Below are 21700 nucleotides of genomic sequence, written 5' to 3' on the forward strand. Positions count from 1 at the left end.
TGCTTCCTAATTCTAATCGCATCGATTACTACAATTCCATATCTTAAGTGATTTTGTTTTTTTCCATTACGATTCGAAGACGTTCTTTTTTCATACTGTCTAGACGTGCTAAACACGAAGAGTAGTCCACAATGCAAAATCATACGTTAAACGATGATACGTGTTTCGACATAAAATGCGTGATGCAGTGTCGTCCCGTTGATTGTCGTACAACGCGTCGAGTTCTTACCAACTTAGAGCGCCTGCGAGGCTCTGGTTACGCCCGCAACGCACAGCTGAATGCGACTGGAAAATACAGCATGCGGCTTATGGACAGCGCACGTTCCATTTGTATAAATTGTTGGTTTACAGGGGCTCGCATACTGTAGTGATGTATAGCAGCGCGATCTAATACATTCATACTGTTGTATCTAGCATACATAATGGTCTTGAATTGTATAATTATGGAAAGGTGATAAGTAAAACTGCTTAAAATTATTTGTACATGAGCTTCTTTGAGATACACTAGCTGCAATACTGACAATTCTCTTCTGCCATATAAATAGCCTACCCTTTTTAATGATTACTGAGTACAGTGATTCAACCATTACTTTTATTAATTGATCGTGGCGGTATTTCGCAAATTGGAATATCAGGTAAAACAACGAAATCAGGGAAACATAGAAGTAATTTGGGATCGTTATGCTAAGTCATCATCCACTTGCAGTCCCAAATAGTTCACTGTTATTTGAAGTTCCATATTTTCTTGGCCACATGCAAAATTGGAAGATTAAATAAACGAAAACCCTTTAAAAGTCTACAAATTTAGTTTAGGAACTGATATACTTGGATAAAACTACATCGCTACTACATTCAAGTTCTTATTTTATACGAATAAATTTCACGAGAGCATTATCATCAGTATTTCGCAGTATTTTCGTGGTTGATGGAGACTATTAAACTGTTCACGTAAAGTTAAAACAAAATGTGTTCTAGGATTGACCCTTGAGGAACTCTAAAATAATTCTCATCCACTTTCGAGTATGGTTATTAAGTTTTATACTTTTTTCAATTTAAATACTGACACTATTAAACTTGTTTATATCAACGATAGAAAAAATTATTTTTCCAAATTACTGGTCGAGTAATATCCAGTAAAACCAGGTGGTGTAGACTCTTACTTGACCCATGGAGGCAAAGATTAGCCGAGCGATATGGTCTGATAGTCCAGTACCAAAGGCATCGAAATTTATGTCATCTTCAACAATCTAAGTCGTAACCAAGTCCAATAGTAATTGGCGACCCATAGTGGGACCTAACCGAGTTTGGAAGTTTACTAGCTGCCTCAGGTTAAATCAGGTTATACAATTCAATGTGTGAAGTTGAATAAACGTAATGTAATTATTTAAACCAAACATTCAATGTAAATGTTTCACTAATTATGGAGTTAGTATTTTTGTAAATAACGCATTTAAAAAAACTAAGGAATTTTGAGGATAAACTTAGGGAACAATACACACAAAATATCAATCTCTAAAGAAGCTTTAAAGTAAAGTTTAGCAATTTCTAGCTATTTTACAGTTGTTCTCCTCAGAAAAGTAATATAGATTAACCACTGAATATTTGAATTAGCTGATAACAAACAAATTGATATGCCCGAAAAAAATATTATTGTAACAATCGGAAATTAATTAGTTATCCGTTTAAAATAGGATTTGATATATCGATTCTGCTAGTTACAATTTAGTCCAATATAGGCAAAGAAACTTTTCTTAGATGTTTATAACACATATTTTCAGAGGCGTTTTAATCTATGAGGAGCGGCATCCATAGTTCCTTCAAAACTACATACAGTTTAATATTATAAAGATTTTTAACGTTGACGTTGGTTCAACCTTAATGAATTCATAGAATAAAGAGGAAAATATGCAAGTTAGCTATAATATTCAGTTTACATGAAAGTTCCAACGCCTTCCAACAAGGAATTACTTACCGTTTTAATATCGTATTACCTAATAAGCATGGTGAATTAAGAATTACAGGGAACATTATATACTTCAGATATGTATTTTTTGGAAATATTGAATGTTTTATTCTTTTTCCGCAGGTTCATAAATTTACATCAAGTTAGATGAGGTGCTCATAATATTTTTCAATCTTTTAATATTTTAGAAGTATTCGTATGGAAAATCATATACATGAATATTTATTACAGTTTTAAAGCCTATCTACCTGGAGTTGTAGTTCAATTGCATAAAAACATTATTATATGAACTATCCTTCGGTATTTTAAGCACATATAAGGTCTATCATGGTCTGTGTGAGAGAAGTCCATATCCATACTGTACAGTTGAATTAAACCGTCATCCCATAAAGCAATCTGAATTACAGTTTTCCTAAGTATTCATGAATGAATTTAGCAATATAACAAATGCGTATATTTTTAGTAATTATGGGTGTTCTAAATTTAAAAATTCTAGTGATTATAAAACACTAGAAACACTATACTTTAGTAATAGAATTAATAATAAGTCATCTCTATCTAGAATCAAGTTTACATAAAAAGAGTATGCTACCTCGAGCAGAGACTTGAAGTCTCTGGTTCAGATGGATTAGACTATAAAATATGTCTCTAAGGATAACTCCGAGTATAAGGTTGGAAATAATCTCCAAGATTAATGAAATGTTCAACCTCTATGACCTCAACTGATTTAAATCAATTCCACAGTCGACTTCGTTCTTGTGTTATATTTGTTGCTATAAACTAAGTAAAGGCAACAATAATTATCTGTTCTGTACATTGACAATTTATATAAAAAAGCAAGATTCTTCAGTACTTTTTAACCATATCAAGCACATTAAAATTCCATTTTAAATTAGTATTTGTATATTAGTACCATTCATTTTAGTAGAAGCGCAATCTATTAGCACTCGACTCGAAAGTATTACGTACAAAACTATCAGATACTCTAGTATCTGGTAAAGGAATAATAGTGGGTTTGAAGAAACGAAACATATTTAAAACAAAATATATATTATTCTGTACGAAGCTCTAAGTTTCCTAATATCCAAGCAGAATCGAACTATATATCGGTTTTATTATTAATACAAATTCAAATTAAACTAATCATTGTAAGTTAATAATAAATCAGACAACGTAGGAAATTAGAAGCCTTCACCATAAGGGCTCTGACCATTTAATTTATAATTACTGGTGATTATTCTAAACCAATAATTATTCAAGAGTATTATAAAAAAACATGGTTTTCACGAAAATTCTAATCCTTAGCATTTCATGTATGCCCCTATAAGTTTCAGTGCCTATCCAGAGAGATTAAAGCAGATTCGGTGATATTTTCTAATTACCTTTACCACATAGATTTTTTGAACAAAAAAAGAAATTCGCTATACAGTCTGAAAGTAAATTACCTAAAAATCTAAATGGTTTTCATATTATTCTTAAGTATAACTCTTATTAAGTTAATATGTAGGGAAGAATTTGTATATTAAAGTAATATCTTAATACCTATATCTTAATAATCTTAATAACGATAAAAACAAGATTCTAACTTATTTTTAACATTTTTGTATCTCTTTGCTATCATGTCAGCGTAAGGCTTTTTAAAATTTGATTAAATATGTTTTAAAATCCATATATGATAATTAAAGTTCAACCTTTATTTTAAATTCAAACAATGTATGTCGATTTAGTAAATAGATGAGTAAATAATAGTTATCATTGCTCTTTATATGTCAATTAAATGTGCTTAACCCTGTAGGTACATTGGTTAAACAGGATGATTATTAGATAAAGGCAGTTTAAAGACTTAGTTATATTTTAAGATATATCATTGCTCTTAAGATGTATGAGATCAGACTTACAGATACATCGACTAAACAGGCGCGGACTTTGAAATGTAAATATAAGTATCTCACCATATCATTTCCTAAATGGCTCTGTAAAACATTTCCTCAATCACAATTTCATTTTAATATCCAGTGCTCACAGCTCATTGATCTGTATCGACAATGTTGCCGGTTCTCACTCGAGCCACTGAACATTAGATTTCTCCCAAGCGGCTGTTTTTGTACGACTTTCCCACATCAAGTTCGGCTGAATTATTGAGAGGCAATTTAAATCATTTGTTACGGAATATATAAATGTTTTATTTTATTAACCAAACATAAGGCTATGAATAATTTTTATTCATTACTAATAATTCCAAAAAGTTGTATGCAGGTGATGGCGTGCCTCCTAGTGAGAGATTGATCGCGCATTGTTCCTGACATCGACATGCCCGCTATGATTATTTGTTGTCCTGATAGCTTCCTCTCTACGCGTCAAACATTATGGTATTGGTAGAATGGTACTAAATGAAAACTAAAACTAATATTTTAACTACAGCAAAAGAGTTTTCTGAGCTTTTCTAATAAGAAATATTTATGTTTATGTTTACTCCTAGAAATATTTTGAAACTTATTTATCAACATCTTACTGATTATTGGCTATATACTAATGAAGCTTTTTGCAAAATTTCAAGTCTGTAGGTAAGTTTTTTAAGATATAGTTTAGAGAAACATAAAGAAAAACATACAGATATTAAATTCTGCCAGTCTTAACAGTCTGACAAGTCTTCGCTGGCGCTCAGCCAACTAGGTCACACAGTAAGCAGACAAAGTACGAACACATTTATTATACGAGAAAACACTATAATCCAAACTTGGAATGTATGATAAAGGATTAACTATCAATATCAAACAACTAGTTTACGTTTATGTGGCGTAAAGATTAAATATTTATTGCTTTGTTTGTTGACATCGTTTCATCGTACTCTGGTATCCGACGGTTACATCCGGGGCTCCCAGCAGCAAGGCTATATTTTCATTGTCTACGAAATTTCGGGTGTCAAACTTTACATCCACGTATGTGTTACTCGACAGTAATAAAACAAAATTAACACATTAATATAGAATTTTAGAATTATAATAATAAGAAATTTAATATTAAGAAATGGACAAAAATCACTGCTTACGAATTACATCATACTATTGTGTTCCTTTAGCAATAATTCAAAGCATCTATTCACTGGTAAACACTTGTTTGTAGTGTATCGTGGACAAATTTAGACAAAATATTATCTATAAATAGCTCTTTCCTCACTTTGAGTAAGGTGAAACATTTAACTACTCCCTTATAAGATTTGCAATTGGTTTTAGGTTAGAATAGTTTTTAAATCATTTAAAATATCTCTGACAACTGTAAAAAGAAAAAGCTGTAACCACGTCCAAACTATAACGAAGGAATAATATTAATTTCTCCCGTTAGGTGTCATTAAAATATGTGATGATAAATTCCTATTGATAAAAATGAATCGTAAAGTACGTTGCTAAACGTTAATTCCTAAAGCCATTAATTTGGCTTAATTATTTTTATAAAATATTCTTTAAAAGCCGTGAATGACAAAGAAATGAAACAATAAAATTTATTTATACAGTAATATTTTGAAATTCTAAAAAATACTACAATCTTAAGATAACAACAAGAAAACTTCTACAGCGGTAAACCTTATAATTGATTATTTTGGAATGTTTAATGGACTTTACAATTATTTCCCCTTTGTACTGGAAGTAGTTAAGATTTCCTCCTAGGCCGTAAAAAGCTTCTCAGGCCTAAGCTTTTATAAATCATAACACAGCACACTTTACTACGCTACTAGAAATATCATAGACTGGAATTGAATGAAAAGGGACTAGAAGTATACGCTTTTTGAAAGAAGTTTGTTTTATATTTCCTTTGTCGAGGTAACAAGGCAGACTCATTATACGAACTATATATGGTGAGAAGGATTGATTTTAAAATGTGCATGTTGACTTTAGCTAAAATGTACCTTATTCTTAATTTAGCATCTGAAAAATTACTTTGTTTTAGACTTGACTCCCGTGATTTGTAGGCATGTTATGCAAAATAGATCCGATACATCTTGGCGACGAAGAAGCTGAAAACGAAACCATCAACGTTTCAGCATGCTATAAACCTTGACTGAAAGACAGTGTAATCTTGGTGAAGAGGTATTCTCATAAGGTATATAATTGTGTGCACTACGATGTTTTTAACACGATACCAAAGCTCGGTGGAGCAACCGGTTTCTACACATAACGTAGCTCAATGTGAATGTTGGGTCAAGCTCAAGGTCGCCTTTACCTTAGTGTAGTGTTTAAAAACCCGTTTTGAAAAAAAGATAAACATTGTTTTACGACAGCCTTAACGCTGTTGACTGGGTCATAGTTCTGATTTCATTGAATATTGAGGAACATCCTAGACTCCAGGAGTCGAGTCAGTAACATGTGTCTCTTGGACGCATAGTATCTACCTGTTGTATGACTAAGTTAGAAAATACTCATAGGACTCCATCGTATTCGATCAGAAGAATTTTCTTCTAGTAGTATAAGGTCTTCCATTTAGAATATTTAGTGAGAAGCCGTGTGTAACAGCTATTGTATTATTAAAATTAAAATCTTTCGTCCATCAATAAATTTTATTGTTTAAAATTTCTCCATATACTAGATGTTTTTAATAGTACCCAACTTAGCAACATCGTCTGTCCAGTACATTTGAAATGGACACCTTATCACAAGCGCAAGAAACATTCCCTAGAGCAAGTTAATCCACGATCAAGGACACGTTACACTTTAAGACATCAGAGGTCCCAGCTTGTATTTCCCTAGCGACTTTGATACATTTCAGCCAAGCAGTTGCTGTAAGCCGTGTTCTGACTGGAAAGATGTTTTTGTTGCGGAACAAGGCTAATAGTAATACTTCAAATGACTACACTATAAAAGTGTTTCTAAAACGAGTTTTTCACTTGTGTTTATAATAAGAAGTAAAAATAATTTGTTGTACTCTTTCATGATATTCCACCAAAGTATGTACGATAGCCACTTGCAAAATATATTAATACTCTATGAAGGAAGACAATTTATTTTGCCCAGATTTATGTGACAAATTGTTATGCTGTACCGGTTTATTTTGATGTGGAAGGTATAAATTATTGTGTGTGTGTGTGTGTGTGTGTGTGTGTGTGTGTGTGTGTGTGTGTGTGTGTGTGTGTGTGTGTGTGTGTGTGTGTGTGTGTGTGTGATTGAAATTAATCTATCTAAACTCAACAAGAATGAAAGAGAGAGAGTGAGAGAGAGAGAGAGAGAGAGAGAAGAGAGAGAGAGAGAGAGAGAGAGAGAGAGATTATGTGTGTATTTATTTGTCAAAAGTAAGTATCGTGTGTAACTGTGTTTTAAGTGTTTGTTCTTACCATTGCAGTATTTTATGCAGTAAAGTCTCAAATGGCACTCGGACATTGACAATCTGGCCAAACAAACTCTAAAGGTTATATTTATGATTAGATCATTGAAAGGGAATGTGTCTCCTGATGTTCTCCTTTGCATCTATTATGGTCATGTACATAGCCACTTGTCCTATGAAACTTCACTTTGGGCAATTATTCTTATGCTCTCAAATTATTTGTGTTACAAAAAAATGCTGTCCGTCTTATCTGTGGTGCGGACTGGCAGGATCACTGTAAACCATTTTTTGCTAGGCTAGGTATCCTTACTCTATCGTCTATGTATATTGTTTTAGTTCTTATGTATGTAAAGGAGAACTTCAAAACTAAAGTTAGTGACATACGTAACCATATAACAAGATATAGACATAATATAGCACAATAAGATGCATGGTTTCAGCGACTCAACAAAGTCTTGTGTATCAAGGTATTAAAATGTAAAATGCCGTACCTGGAAAATTAAAACTATGACAACTCAAAGCTCTAATATAGCACTTAAGGAAATGCTATTAAATAAACCACTGTATAATATTAAAGATTGTTATTATAACACTATCTCCTTTAAGTTTATATTTAAATTGAAATTTGACGAATGTCATGGATTTGTAAATGTCAACGACAATAAACATTTCTGATCTCTGAAAAAACAAACTTCTTGAATCTCACTACTAATATCTACGGTGTATTTTATTACCCAGTCATGATTCATTTCGAAACTTCCTGATTCTGATATTACTTATAAGCTGATTAATTTGTAATTTTGAATCTAGAAATATCTAGTTCTAAAAGCTCTAAGTCTAGGATAACTTGCAGCGTCTATTGGAAATTAGAGAAAATCCTACCCATGAACATTCCATATCGTATGTCTTTTTGACTTTGTGACCTACCGATCTCCTGCAGATGCTTGAAACATCTCAAATACTTAAAAATTATAATTATTTTAATTGTCATTAACGACTATATAATTTACAATATTAGGCCAAAAAGCAATTAAATATTAGGTTAGTGAAATTAATTTAGTAAATAACAACATGAATTTAAAAAAATTAAATTTTGGTATTATTCGCAGAAGACAAACATTAATAAACTTTGATCTCTCTCTCTCTTTCTCACAATGGTTCTGTCTCAAGACCTCGAGTTGATACAGGAGACACCTAGATGCCAGAGGCTGAAAGTTTAGATAGATTAATTTCAAGCACACACACACACACACACACACACACAAACATTAAAAACTATTTCACAATCACAGAGGTGCTGGGGAGGTGAGGAGCATCAGGTATTTATGGCAGGTCCCCGTCTTCCTCCGTGAACATTTAGGTGTGGAGAAGCGGATTGGCGTGGTATGATTGAAAGTATGTCTGCGGTCCCTCTGAAATTCCCAAGGATCCAGAGACTGTGGATCATAAACAAACTATACGTAAGATTAAGAAATTTGACAACTAGGGAACTATGCGTGTAGTAAGGGGATATACGTTATCCTCTACTAGACTGTCAGCCGTGGCGTTCGAGTCGTATACCTGAAAATAAGAACAAAGAATGAAAATGTTTGACGAACCCATATTAAAATAGAGACCCTCTCATATTCTATCACTATCATTTGCCTACGGTGATTGGATATATATATATATATATATATATATATATATATATATATATATATATATTATAAGAATTGTCGTTGAGAAAAGGTAATTCAATTTAGCAATATTTTATGTTTTTTTATGTACTATTTAGTATTATTTACAGAGACAGAAATACATTATACACTATTAAAAATTAAACTCTCCTATCCACTAAATCTACTGTCGATTTTAGGAATTGTACAAATATTTATAATTACAATATGAAGTTAAAATATATATGCCATATATTATCCATAATAAAAGATCATGTTTGTAGATTTACCTGTGTGTGAGGTTTTTTTATTTTTTGTGGGATCGTTGGTTATAAATCAAAATATAATGCATCTCATACTTTTCACCGTGGAAACAAGGAATATTGAACAGTGTAATGATGTGCTGGCTTAAGACATGAGACGGATCTAGATATTTTATAATGCCAAGGAAATTCTTTTATTAAGAAAGATAGTAACTTATTAAGTAAGAATAATAGTACCGAATGCTAAATAGAATTGTATAGAACAGCACAAAACAAAATAGAACGTCACTATATTCTAATACTGTCACAGTGTGAAAGACACTAAAACCTTATTTTTTAAATTAACAGCCGATTATTGTTAAATCTGTTAAGACATTTTAAATGTAATGGCTAGATTTTATGTTCATGAAAATGGTTGCAATCATTTTAATTTGTATTTATATAATCACGTAAGATATAGATTTTTTTATATTATCGTCAGCATGACAGATGCCTCTTAAGCAGATAGTATGGACAGAATTAAGCTAATTTCTAACATTTCGAATCGATTATACAAGAGTACGAATTCCAAATGAAAGCTATCCACTGAAATATTCCCTGTTGCTAAGTATTACATATTGCTACCCGTGTAATACAAAGCTCCTATAGAAGATATCGTGGTCGCAGTAAACGTCGCGTCGGGCCTGACGCTATTTGACACGGTTGCGGCAGCATTATCCGTTCCTCCTTTCACTGTGGCTCTTGCTTAATGAGAACTGAGGGATTTAGGTTCTCCATTTATACATCCCACATTTGTTAGTCGGCTAAATATAAAGAACTTAAACTGGTATTCTAGTGTTCTCCATATCATTTCTCTCTTCTTCCCATTTATGATCTTCCTTATGCTCTATGTTGCGTGCAGTTTAAAAATCTATATATAAAATATCTTCTATTTTTTCACGCATACAAGTGTTGCTATTTTTCATCTTTCGTTTTTTTATCACTCGAGCGTTAATGAATGTTAAAAACTTTAAATCGATCTTTGATTGATTGTACAACAACACTTTACTTATATCATTATCAAAAGTCCATAGTTTTATTTTTGTGGATAGAAGTTTTACGAACGCAACACGCCAGCCCGTACCGATATTTATCCTGATTATAATTTGTAATTCCAAAAACTCCTATGCCGGTAAACTGCTGGGTTTCATAAAATATTAATTTTAAATGTAAAAATGTATTATATTAGTAATCATGAAATTTGAAAGCTGCATTTTCAGAAATAAAAATATGATGGCAAAATATACTAAATTATACATTTCCATCCACGTATTTTGTTTTTAACACAGTACCGCAATAGAAAACTTTCCTTTTTTTTCACTTACAATAATAAGCTGAGAAACCTCTCATTGCACTTATTACTCAAAGGACCATGCTTCTGGTTACCGGATATTCAGGATAAGTAAGGACGAGGGTAGGGGTACCTACTGTCTAGTTCCCATGAGGAGATATAACAGCTTTAACTCAGTCTTGTCACATTGGAAAAGGGATGCCAACTCTGTCCTACCTGTGCAGTCCAAGCGGGCATGAAACCTCATCTCAAGATTAGCAAAAGCCTTTAACACTACGAGCCTTTAACTATCCACATAACAGTCGTCCTCAATGGAAGAGTGTACCTATCGATTAACTCTCATTTAGTTACTGTTAGTGTTTTGTAACCCCTGGGCATCCGTATGGTTGTTCATATATAAGTAACACATGGGTTTTTACAGTACCCAGAATAAGTTCATCTGAAAGGTATTAATTATCCTGAAATGAATCCTGCTAAAGAAAACAAGATAAAGGTGTATATGTATAGTCCCGGCGGAGCAAGTAATTTTGTGATTCAAAGTTTATTGAAATTATATATATATATATATATATATATATATATATATATATATATATATATATATATATCACAAATCACAAATTTTGTACACCAAAAAGGTGGTACGACTTCTGTGGTGGTTGACCTTCAAATAAGTTCCATTGGTTCACAATCTGGCGGAGCAAGTACTTTTTGTGATTCAATGTTTATTGAAATTAAATTCGGCTATTGCCATTTATAGAAATTTAATTACGTGTGTATGTATATAAAATAGTGAGTTTATCATTTATTTATATACATTCTGTATTAACTACTTTGTGTAAAAAGCATTAGTACATATATAATAACCACTAAGCTTATACCTTAATTCTTTTAGAACTACTAACGGTGTTTAGTAAACATAAGGTACGTTTTCATCCTGAGTATAAGTTTAGTGGATGGTTTTTATTACATCTCAGACCCAAGATACATGAAATAATTAGCTCTGCTGGTTACTGCAATAATAAAGGAAAACAGAAAGTGACAAAGGAAATACAGTTATAGTTAAGTATTTATTTAACTCAATATTCCGAAACCTTTAAAGTTCTTTTGTTGCAGTCATTCTGATACAAATGCCAAGTCCACTCACCGCTCACAGAACTAAATATATCCGTCGGGTTTGTGACGACTAGGATTTATTTATTGTTACATTCAATATATAATGCATTCGTCATAGCTCTATCTCTCTCCATGAAACATTCAGTGTTACCATACTACCTAGTCTAAACTGACACAATAACTACTCACATTTTGAGAGATTTGTGAGCATATTGACGTGTAATGAGCATGTCTATGATGATTGTGTGTTTATTCGTAGCTTTATCCCTCTATGTAAAACCTTCTCGGTTACCAATTTACCTCGATTAAATCGATCAAAGGACTAACCACATTATGAGAGATTGATAGCATATTGACGTGTTCTGGATATTCATGTAAGGTATAATCGTTACTGATCATTAAGTTTTTCAACCACTCAAGTGTTAGGTTTTTATAATACTCAGTTAATTATCCAAGTAGAAGTCAATTATAATTATATACGACAAACAGTAACAATGTTAATTTTAAATATTCATAAACAATGTATTGCTAATTACAAGTTACAAAATTGTATTCTGTTTTGTTAACTCTACCATTTACTGTAAAATAGACACATACATTTGCAAGTCAGCCCCAGGAGAGTACAAGCGATTTATTTAGCAGTTAACTTTACCTTAGTTTTCGAGCATCTTCTTTTAGTCTATCTTACAAGGTGCTGCTTGATAAGCTCTGTATAACTCCTTTTTATTTACAAAATCTTTGTTATTTTTATTACGGAGTGTGAAATCCTTAAATTTAAAGATACATGACGGAAATTATTTTAGTACATCATGTATGTCCAAAAACATTAACAGTTAAAGAATTCCTGTCTTTAAATTTCTTAGAATCAGTATTATTTATAACAATCTTTGATGCTATCTGATGAGTATACAAGATAGAACAGGCTTAAGGCAAAATTCGTTTCAAACATTTATAATAGGATGCATCTATAAGATAGGTTCAATCGGTTTGGCGAGAATACCGTATAGTTCGCTATTTTAAGATAACCTGTTCTATCATAATTGGCTGGAGACCTTATTTGAAACCTCATGTATAATTTCAACTTTGACATCTAGAGACTCAATACTATCCAAAATTTACAGCGTGTCTCCGTAATGTACGGATACAATTCAGGACATGGTCGTTTGAGCCATAACTAACAAGTTCGCTCATATTAGTTTCTTTATAGTGTGTTTTATTTCCTATCCTTAACATAATTTTAAAAGGGTAGTATTAATATAAGTTCATAATAGATAAACAGATTTATAGCCTGACGCTGTCTGAAATTAATTAAATGGATGTTTATTACTGGAACCCTTTGATATTTTTTAATTCGTTTGAAAGTATAAAGAAAATAACAGGCAGCAAACAATCACTCTTCAGAGGATCTGAGGATAACAGGGGATAACAACCTCTGGTAAATAATGTGGTTTTTATGTCTGTAGATTTATGTTATTCATGTTTGTAATGATAGTTAATTCTTGCTCTTAATTGATGTTTAGGACGTGTTTTATATTTATATTTGGTTCTATAAATTCTGAACGAGTATAAGTTTTATCTGTCTTAACATAACTTTAAAAGTAACTGAAAAGAGGAAGTTTTATATAAATCTTCCAACTTTAGTTAGACACCATAATGAATAGGATAAAATGAGACTACTAGTTTGCACCAATGTTATTCATTTTAATACCTTAAAAATAAATGTTTCCAAATAGAGTTTATTATTTTAAAAAACTTATAACTAAAACATCAGATTTCCTGTAAGGTTTGAATTCCTACATGCAAAAACCCCTTGTTTGGTCTTTTTGACATTCCCCGAAAAGATTTTTATCTATATTTAAGAAAAATATTATAATAGTGTTGGAACTTTTAAAAGAGCTTGTACTTAATGTATAACACTTTCACCACCAAATATTGCCTTAGCTGATTATAAAGGGTGACGTTTTGAACTTGTTGATGTTATGGTCTTTGTGTCTCTGAATTTAGTATAAAATATTTACAAACAAATACTCTCTAGCTTTCATGAAATATTCAACATCAACACTACTACAGATGTCTGCTTTAATGAAATTTGCATAATACATGGAGGAATATGGCACTAGACACAATACACTGGCTCTTTTATACCTCTATAATTCATATTCGTAAATCCTTCGTAATAGTTACTTTTCTTTTTTTGTGCAAGAAAGAAAATTAAACCTTATAGGATTTCCTAAGTTACAGTTTTCATATTAAATATATCAAGCGTTATTAATGTATCCGGTTTTTTGTGATCACACTTAAAGATAATTAAATAGGTTATGTTAGTGGTTTTCATCTATAGAGATAACAATATTATTTATCGCAATATATATGATAGTATAAAGGCTTTATATATATATATATAGTAATCGCTCATCGTCTTTGGACAGGGTCATCTATTAGACTGACAAAATTTATATCTAGTTAAATGAGACAATTTAATGATATAAATATCATAAATCTTACATAGAGTTTTGGCTAGCTTCATATCTAACTCTAATGTAATTAACTTTTAATTTTACAAAATACTCTGTTTAGAATATTGATTAATACTTTTAAAAACTCATAGAGTTAAATAAATATTAGCAACAACAGTATTATGAAGAATAACAATAAATTAAGTCCAGGTTTGCTTCATGCATTGCCAAAATGAGGATACACTACAGTTGGGCTATGAAACATCTTGCTTGGTTAAGTATAGCAATGGGATTTGGCGTGTGGGGGTATGTATATAAAGAAATAAATATATACGTACACGTATATATTTATTTCTTTTTATAACTTTTAATAGCTAAAAATAATATTGTTGGCTCAAAACAGTAAAATAATGGACTAAACTTCATCTTATATGTTATCTTTGATTGTTTATTAATGAGTAAATCCGAGCTATGTTGAGCTCATGCATCTAAGTTAGTCTTAGAACGAAAAGAAACCAGGTCTATTATATGTTGAAATAAAGTCAAGTTTAAAAAAACCATCTTCCCTCTCTTCTGTCATTTGCATATTATTAAAACATCTTTTTTTAAGATTACAAGGTTCCTCATGTAAACCAAATATTTTCTGATCAGAGCATTATTATTATTATTATCACCATTGTCTTTCGGAAAGTTAATTTCTTCCTATAACAAGCTATACTCTTCTAAATGTAAAATAGAAAACAATAATCTCATTTTAAGTTTGTTTTTTGTTCAATACACGTTTCACCAATTTACCCAAATATTCAACATTTAATGCTTTAATAAAATTAAAATTGATATGGTATTTTCTTATTTCGTAATATCAGCAAGTGTTAAACCCTAAAATTATATCGTTCTGTAAATCCTTAATGGTTTCTGTTATTAGTGCTTAGTTTATATGTAGAATATAATTGACCAAAAAGGCGTTAGTTTCGTCATACGGTTCTTACTCAATTACGGTTTGCTTTTGCTCTTCCGGTGACACAGCGGTCCGAGAAAGTGGGTCACCACTATAACTCTACTACAATCAATGGCACGTGATCAAAGCTAAATTCGATGTGTCAGGCAATAGCACATCTCCTTTCTCATAGACTCCATTATCGTCATTTGACAGCAAATAGAGCACAACAGTTTGTGTGGATGAGAGGAGACGATCAGAAATTAGTTATACTTGAGCATTAGCAAGTCTCACTAATTTTGAAATATAAAATTTATAAATACTGATACTAATATTTTACTTACTTAAAGTACACTTCAATATTCATACTTTTATAATAAAGTTAAAAGATTTTACCCTGAAAATGAGATTTTATTTCAATGTTATATATTTGTTGTATAGATAAAAACACTTGCATTAATATAGTACATTACTGATGTGTGAGTTATCTTAGATATATTGCTATAACATAATGTTTTTTATTGAATTTGATAACGGTAATTTCATACTATGTAATAAGTTTCATTTTTAATATAAGCTAAAGTCTACACGCTACGTAATTATGAGCTGATTCAGTACGAATATTGTATTAAGTTCCAATTTAGCTGAAACATCTTATATAACAAATAATACCGAGGAAGTAATACTAAAATATTTTTGGGCACAACCAAATAACTTTATTGAAAAATTTAAGAGTTTTTATGTCGTTATCGTTAAAATTTTTAAAACTAAACTCAACTAAACACTGTAGTGTTTTGCTTTGAACTTCATACTTCAAAATCTTTTACCTTTAAATGGTGCTAAGATACTTTAAATGAAAGTGTTTTGTGCATGTAGTATGTTTTTTGTTCACGAGATATTGGCACTTTTATTACTTTAATTTTAATCATGGTAAATTAGTAGAATCGTAGAAAATACCTGAGTTTGCAAAATACTTCAAATGAAGTTTACCTATAACAGTGCCTACACCTTTGAAAGTAAAGTTATTCTAATTGAAAAAATTATCTTGATCCACATATTATTAGCCACATAATCCTATAGTATGTCTCTTAAAACTATTCTCTAAATGTAAGGCAGTCGTTTGTGGATTTAATATTTACTGTCACGATATTAGAGGCTATTTTACCACGTAGTTCAAGAAGGGTAAGTATTTATTAAGTCAAAATTATTGTTATTATGTAGTTACTTCGCGTACATTCTTTCGACAGAAATATCTTAAGAACGAATGAATATATTAAAAAACGGATTGTGGCATGATTTTCAGTACAATTACATACAATAAAATCATAAATCACGATCCAGGATGTCGTCCTAAAATATGAACCTAATCTAAATATATACTTATAAAGTAAAGGTACTTACTTCTCAGCAATGATTAGCGGTAATTTGTATCAGATATAAAAACATTAAGAAACACGAAAAAAATAACATTTAAACCTCAACCTGTACGGCTAGCTGACCTTAATTTAACATTTTTGATTTGTCAGACAATTGGTTTTAAGTGTTTCAAGCCAAGAAAAATATTAACTGAGAAATCATTAATATTACTGAAATAATTTAATAATAATTAATTTATAATTAATAATGAAACAATTAAATTAAATAATGAAAACTGAAATAAATAAATATTATTTTACAAGTGTGATCCTTTCATATTCTTCAATATTGACTTCCAACAAAACAACCACAGCTGACGACCAAATTATTGCTCATAGGACATTTCTAGGTAGATTTGTAGAACAAACAGGTTGGGCGCTTATATGGTTCTCGCTTTCTGAAACAGTTTACTATAAATCTGTGTTTTTATCCTGTAACAAAACATGAGCATTCATCAAGTACAAGAATAAATCATTCAAATTTAAATATGTACGTAATACATATAAACTATATTGAATTTTAATATACGTTAATATAAGTCTTTTCTGAAAACTATACCTAGCATTAAAATAAAACTAATTTAATGCTTTAGATTTCACCGTCTACCTTAACAATGCTCTAAAACATAAAATGGTCAGAATTACACACCGAAAACTCCTTTTGAAGCAGTTGGCTACAACTATGTTTGATTAAATTTCGCTGGTCTGTGCTTTTGAACTAATGTACTAATTCCAGCTCTAAATTATCTCAATTATAAGTAATATTTTCCGTTTATAAGGGACAAAAAGCGTAGTCATTGTTAATGTACTTTTAACTGTACATTAAAAAGAGTATTAAGTATTACATCTTAAAAACATGTTTCTATCGAACTTTTATTACAAATTTAGCGATTTTTATAAACCCATCTTAGTGCACTTTTTGCAAATATCTACTTGTTTGTGGCAACAAGGCAAACTCAACATTGGCGTCGGAAACATAATTCACTCGAACCGGAAGTGCTTATGCAGGCGCAAAAGCTGCGAGTTTGTGCGTAATTTCTATTAATACTATCTTTTGTATTCCCCATTATGTGCCTCTTATTGGTTTTGTTTACTTCAAATATTTTCTTGTGTACTGACAATTAACTTAAAAACAATAGTAACCTACAATGGGTAATAGAAATGCAGTATAGAAATTCTTCCTACATGGTTTGATGACTGCAATTGATTTTAATTGACGAAATCGATGTCAATTTATAGCATTTATAGGAATTGGTGGTGATTTATTATATTATACTGTACATGGGCTATGTTTTATATCCAAAAGTTGTAATTCGGAAACAAAATTTGTATTATTTCTGTTATTAGCTGGGTGTCAGTGAAGGCTATTACTCTAGAGGCTGGAATAATGTGGTGACTATCTGTCTGTATGTTTATTTATCCGTACTGTATCTCGGAATAAATTTTACCTGAATTTATATTTTATAATTTTCGTGAAGCCTTATTTCTAGATAAGGAAAACTAAGTTCGACGAGGTTAATAAGGATATTCAAATACTTAATAGACAAACTAAGAGTTACACAAAACCATTTTATACGAATCATTAAGGCAAAACGAAAATGGGAAAGTTCTTTTCCTATTTATTCTGAATTTAAAATATTACCGATCCAACATCTATATATATATATATATATATATATATATATATATATTTAAATTTCTGAGATTGTTCTATATTAGAAGTGGAAATCAAGGCACTAATACTCTTTTTTATAAAACTCGAAATTTACATAAAACATTTTTAGAATCCCAAAAGTTAACTAAATTATTTGTAGCCAGTCTTATGGGTACAATGGCCCTAAGTATTTCAACCAGTTATTAATAATATAAAAATGTGTACTAATTTAAAAGGTTTCTGCAATCAATAGCAATCTTGTCTATTGCAAAACGCCGAAATTAATTTTTTGAATTCAGTCTTAAGTTAGTTAAAAATTGTATACCTCTTAATGTCATAGGCTATCATTGGTGTTTCTTAATTTGTTCTGTTTGTTCTTATGTTTGTCACACACAGTGAAGGAAATATTAACTTGTATAAAACTGAATGTATATAAAAAGTAAGTAGTTGATCCTTGCAAGTAAATTCCATGTATATCTGCAAAATTATTTCAAAATGATTCACGTTTATTTAAGGCCTATCTCAATCTAAATGGTAAATATTTCATTTAATGTAAAAGTGTAAACAATGAATTGTTTAATTTAGCACAGTTGTTTGCAACAGATGTTGCGGATTTTTATTTTGATTTGTAATAAATTGTATTTATAGTAATGCAGGCGTGCTTTATAATGTTTTGTAAAAAATACTGAACTCATGTTGGCCATATACTAGTAACAGGCCAACATCATTTCCATTTATTACATGTATTTTATATTTACCTTATTTATATGGAAATAAATAATTAATTCATTTATTCATTCATCAATGAATATTTTAATACCGGTCTTTGGGTTAAATAAGGCCTTTCGAGTTCTGAATAATAGAAAAATTGCGTAATTATCACTGACGACCATTGAAAAATAAAATGGCTTAACTCAATAGTGGTTAACAAACGTCATATTTGCCATGTGCAACTCTGGCTTTGTCTACTTTTAAAGTTAATCTCCCTTCCCAAACAGAATATAAACACAGTGCGCTCAAAGACAACTATGTCAGTACCGTAGCTATTCAAAATTCCTCTTTCAAATATCTGAACACGTTGATTAACGATCATTTGTAATATTATCGAAAAGATTTAACGTATGTTTGCTATATCAAAAAATAAGTAGCACTACGTTCTGTTTCAAGACTAGATTTTTTTAGTAAATAGATCTTGGGCATTAAAATTAATACAAGTTACACAATACTAGACATGAATACAGGCTAAATATTTGTCCCAATACAAAAAAAAATATAGATCCTATACATCAGTGAAATGTTAGTACACCAGGATTATATTTTAAATCCGTATACGTAATCTTTAATTTAAATATGTTTTACAATGATTTAGTTAGTATTGTAACGTCTACACACAATTAAATTTAAATAGATTTAAATAAATTAATAATTTATTTCGCAAGTAAATAACTAAGCATTTTCTCAATTTCTAGCTCACGTTTTATAACACCACTAAAAGAGTATTATTGGGTCATTTAGTAACTAAATTGAACCAAAAGATTTAAAACTGTGGGTATATCATCTATCATCTGTTCCCAGAACACCCTATTATGAAAATAAAGTTTTTAATATATAAATATTATTTATATTGATATACTTGTTGTAGATTACTTAAACAATAAGGATATCAATAGTAGTTTTGACTCAGATCATCTAAGTACAAGATTCTCAATGCAGTATACTGTAGTGTTTGATGCCGATGCTGAAATAACAGAAGTTTACAAAGTGATCTTTGGTGTTAAGTAGTATGTGATTTCTTGATTAACTGTTTTATAAAGGAAAATACTGTAGATAGCACTTATTGAGATTTTGGATTTGCCTACAACCTTTTGTTGTCTAATAACTTCGTATGGATATTGTCCATAGATCAACTTTCCCACGTTACTATTCTGTGAACAAAGTCTAAGCTTATCTGAACTGCAGGAAAAATATGCTTTATGTTCAGTTTGGAACTTACATTTTAAACCAAATTAACTCAATAATAGCTTTGGAACATTTTCACTTATGGGAATCATTAGTGCTATCAACATATAAATCAAAGTGTGTAAATTGGATAGTAAAAGATAGGATAGACTTACAAGCCAAAAGATTACCGGAATATAAAATGTGAAATGATTAAACATTAAATAACCCCACTCGAGATTGAGATGAAGCAATTTCGAGGGAGGTGAGTTAAACAACCTATTCGGCAAATGAAATGACAAGACTTCAGGGCCTCGGATAATTGCTCCTGCTAGTGTATTATGATATATAAGGGAATATAACTATAAATATTTCATAAGTTACCTTTAAGTTACAACGTAATAAAGTTATGTAACGCTGTGAAGATATTTTGCAAATATTTAATATTTAAGGAAAGACAATTAACGAATCTGAAAATATGAAAACAGTTCTCGTGGGATTATGGTAAAGTTGTAGTGGGAGTGGAAGAGTTTAGGGGTAAGTTGGAAGGAAGGGCGATGTATTTGTTGCAACATCCAGGAGTTTCCCTGCTCGGCTGTGTATTTGATCCTTGTTTTCTTTTATGTAGTGTATTTATATTCCTAATTTGACGAAAATTACCTCTTTAAAACATATAAGTACAAATTTAATGAAATAACTTTTTTTTAACTTTAAGTAAAGTAATATTTTATTGTATAACCTTAACAACATAATAATTCACTATTGGAAAAGCTCATCCTCCTGACATGGTTTGTGTTACGCTGTCAAAAACCAAGGCAAAAATTGTTAACACTGACACTTCACAGCCAATAACAACTTCACTTGACTTTTTTTGTTTCTCTGTTTCAATAGATTTGGTGACTGAAAACGTAAATGCGTATAATGATTATGACGTATTCATATTTTAAAGAATTCGTATATAAATGTTACCCTTGTAAAAGACATTATTTTATTTAGCAGCCAGAATAGTCATAAAATAATAATTCACAAACACACACACACACACACACACACACACACAGATATATATATATATATATATATATATATATATATATATACATACATAATTTAAAAGTATTATTTCAATTTTTATTAGCTCTATTACATTAATTTATCACTGCTCTTGTATAATCAAGAGCTGAAGCACTAACATTTTCTAGCTGCACGCAATACACACATTATGTATTATTTCATGCATTATAGACATACAATGTTTCTGCATATTTATGTATCAAACCATTTATAAAGCTTTTATACATTGTTTATATTTTTTATCTTTTTATTTACTTGTGTTTTGCAGTATATATTGTTTTTAGTTTAAAATAAAACACTAGCAAACTTTTAAATCAACTGTTTTTTTTTTAATGGAGTTTAACAATCTTTATATTCAAAGATATTGTGACTAATATAAAACAAATTTTCTGATCACATAAAAGCATTTGAACGGAATAAAACAAAAAAGCATTAACTATGCTATGGTATGGTTACTGTGAAAATCTACCTTAAACTATAAATGTTTCCCTTCAAAGGAGCGTTTGCTTATTATAAATTATAAACTTAATCCGGGATAAATCTGAGGAAAGTAGACACTCGCAAAGCAGCCCCAAGCCCCCAG

Source organism: Homalodisca vitripennis, chromosome 3, assembly GCF_021130785.1.
Source record: "Homalodisca vitripennis isolate AUS2020 chromosome 3, UT_GWSS_2.1, whole genome shotgun sequence".
Lineage (NCBI taxonomy): Eukaryota > Metazoa > Arthropoda > Insecta > Hemiptera > Cicadellidae > Homalodisca > Homalodisca vitripennis.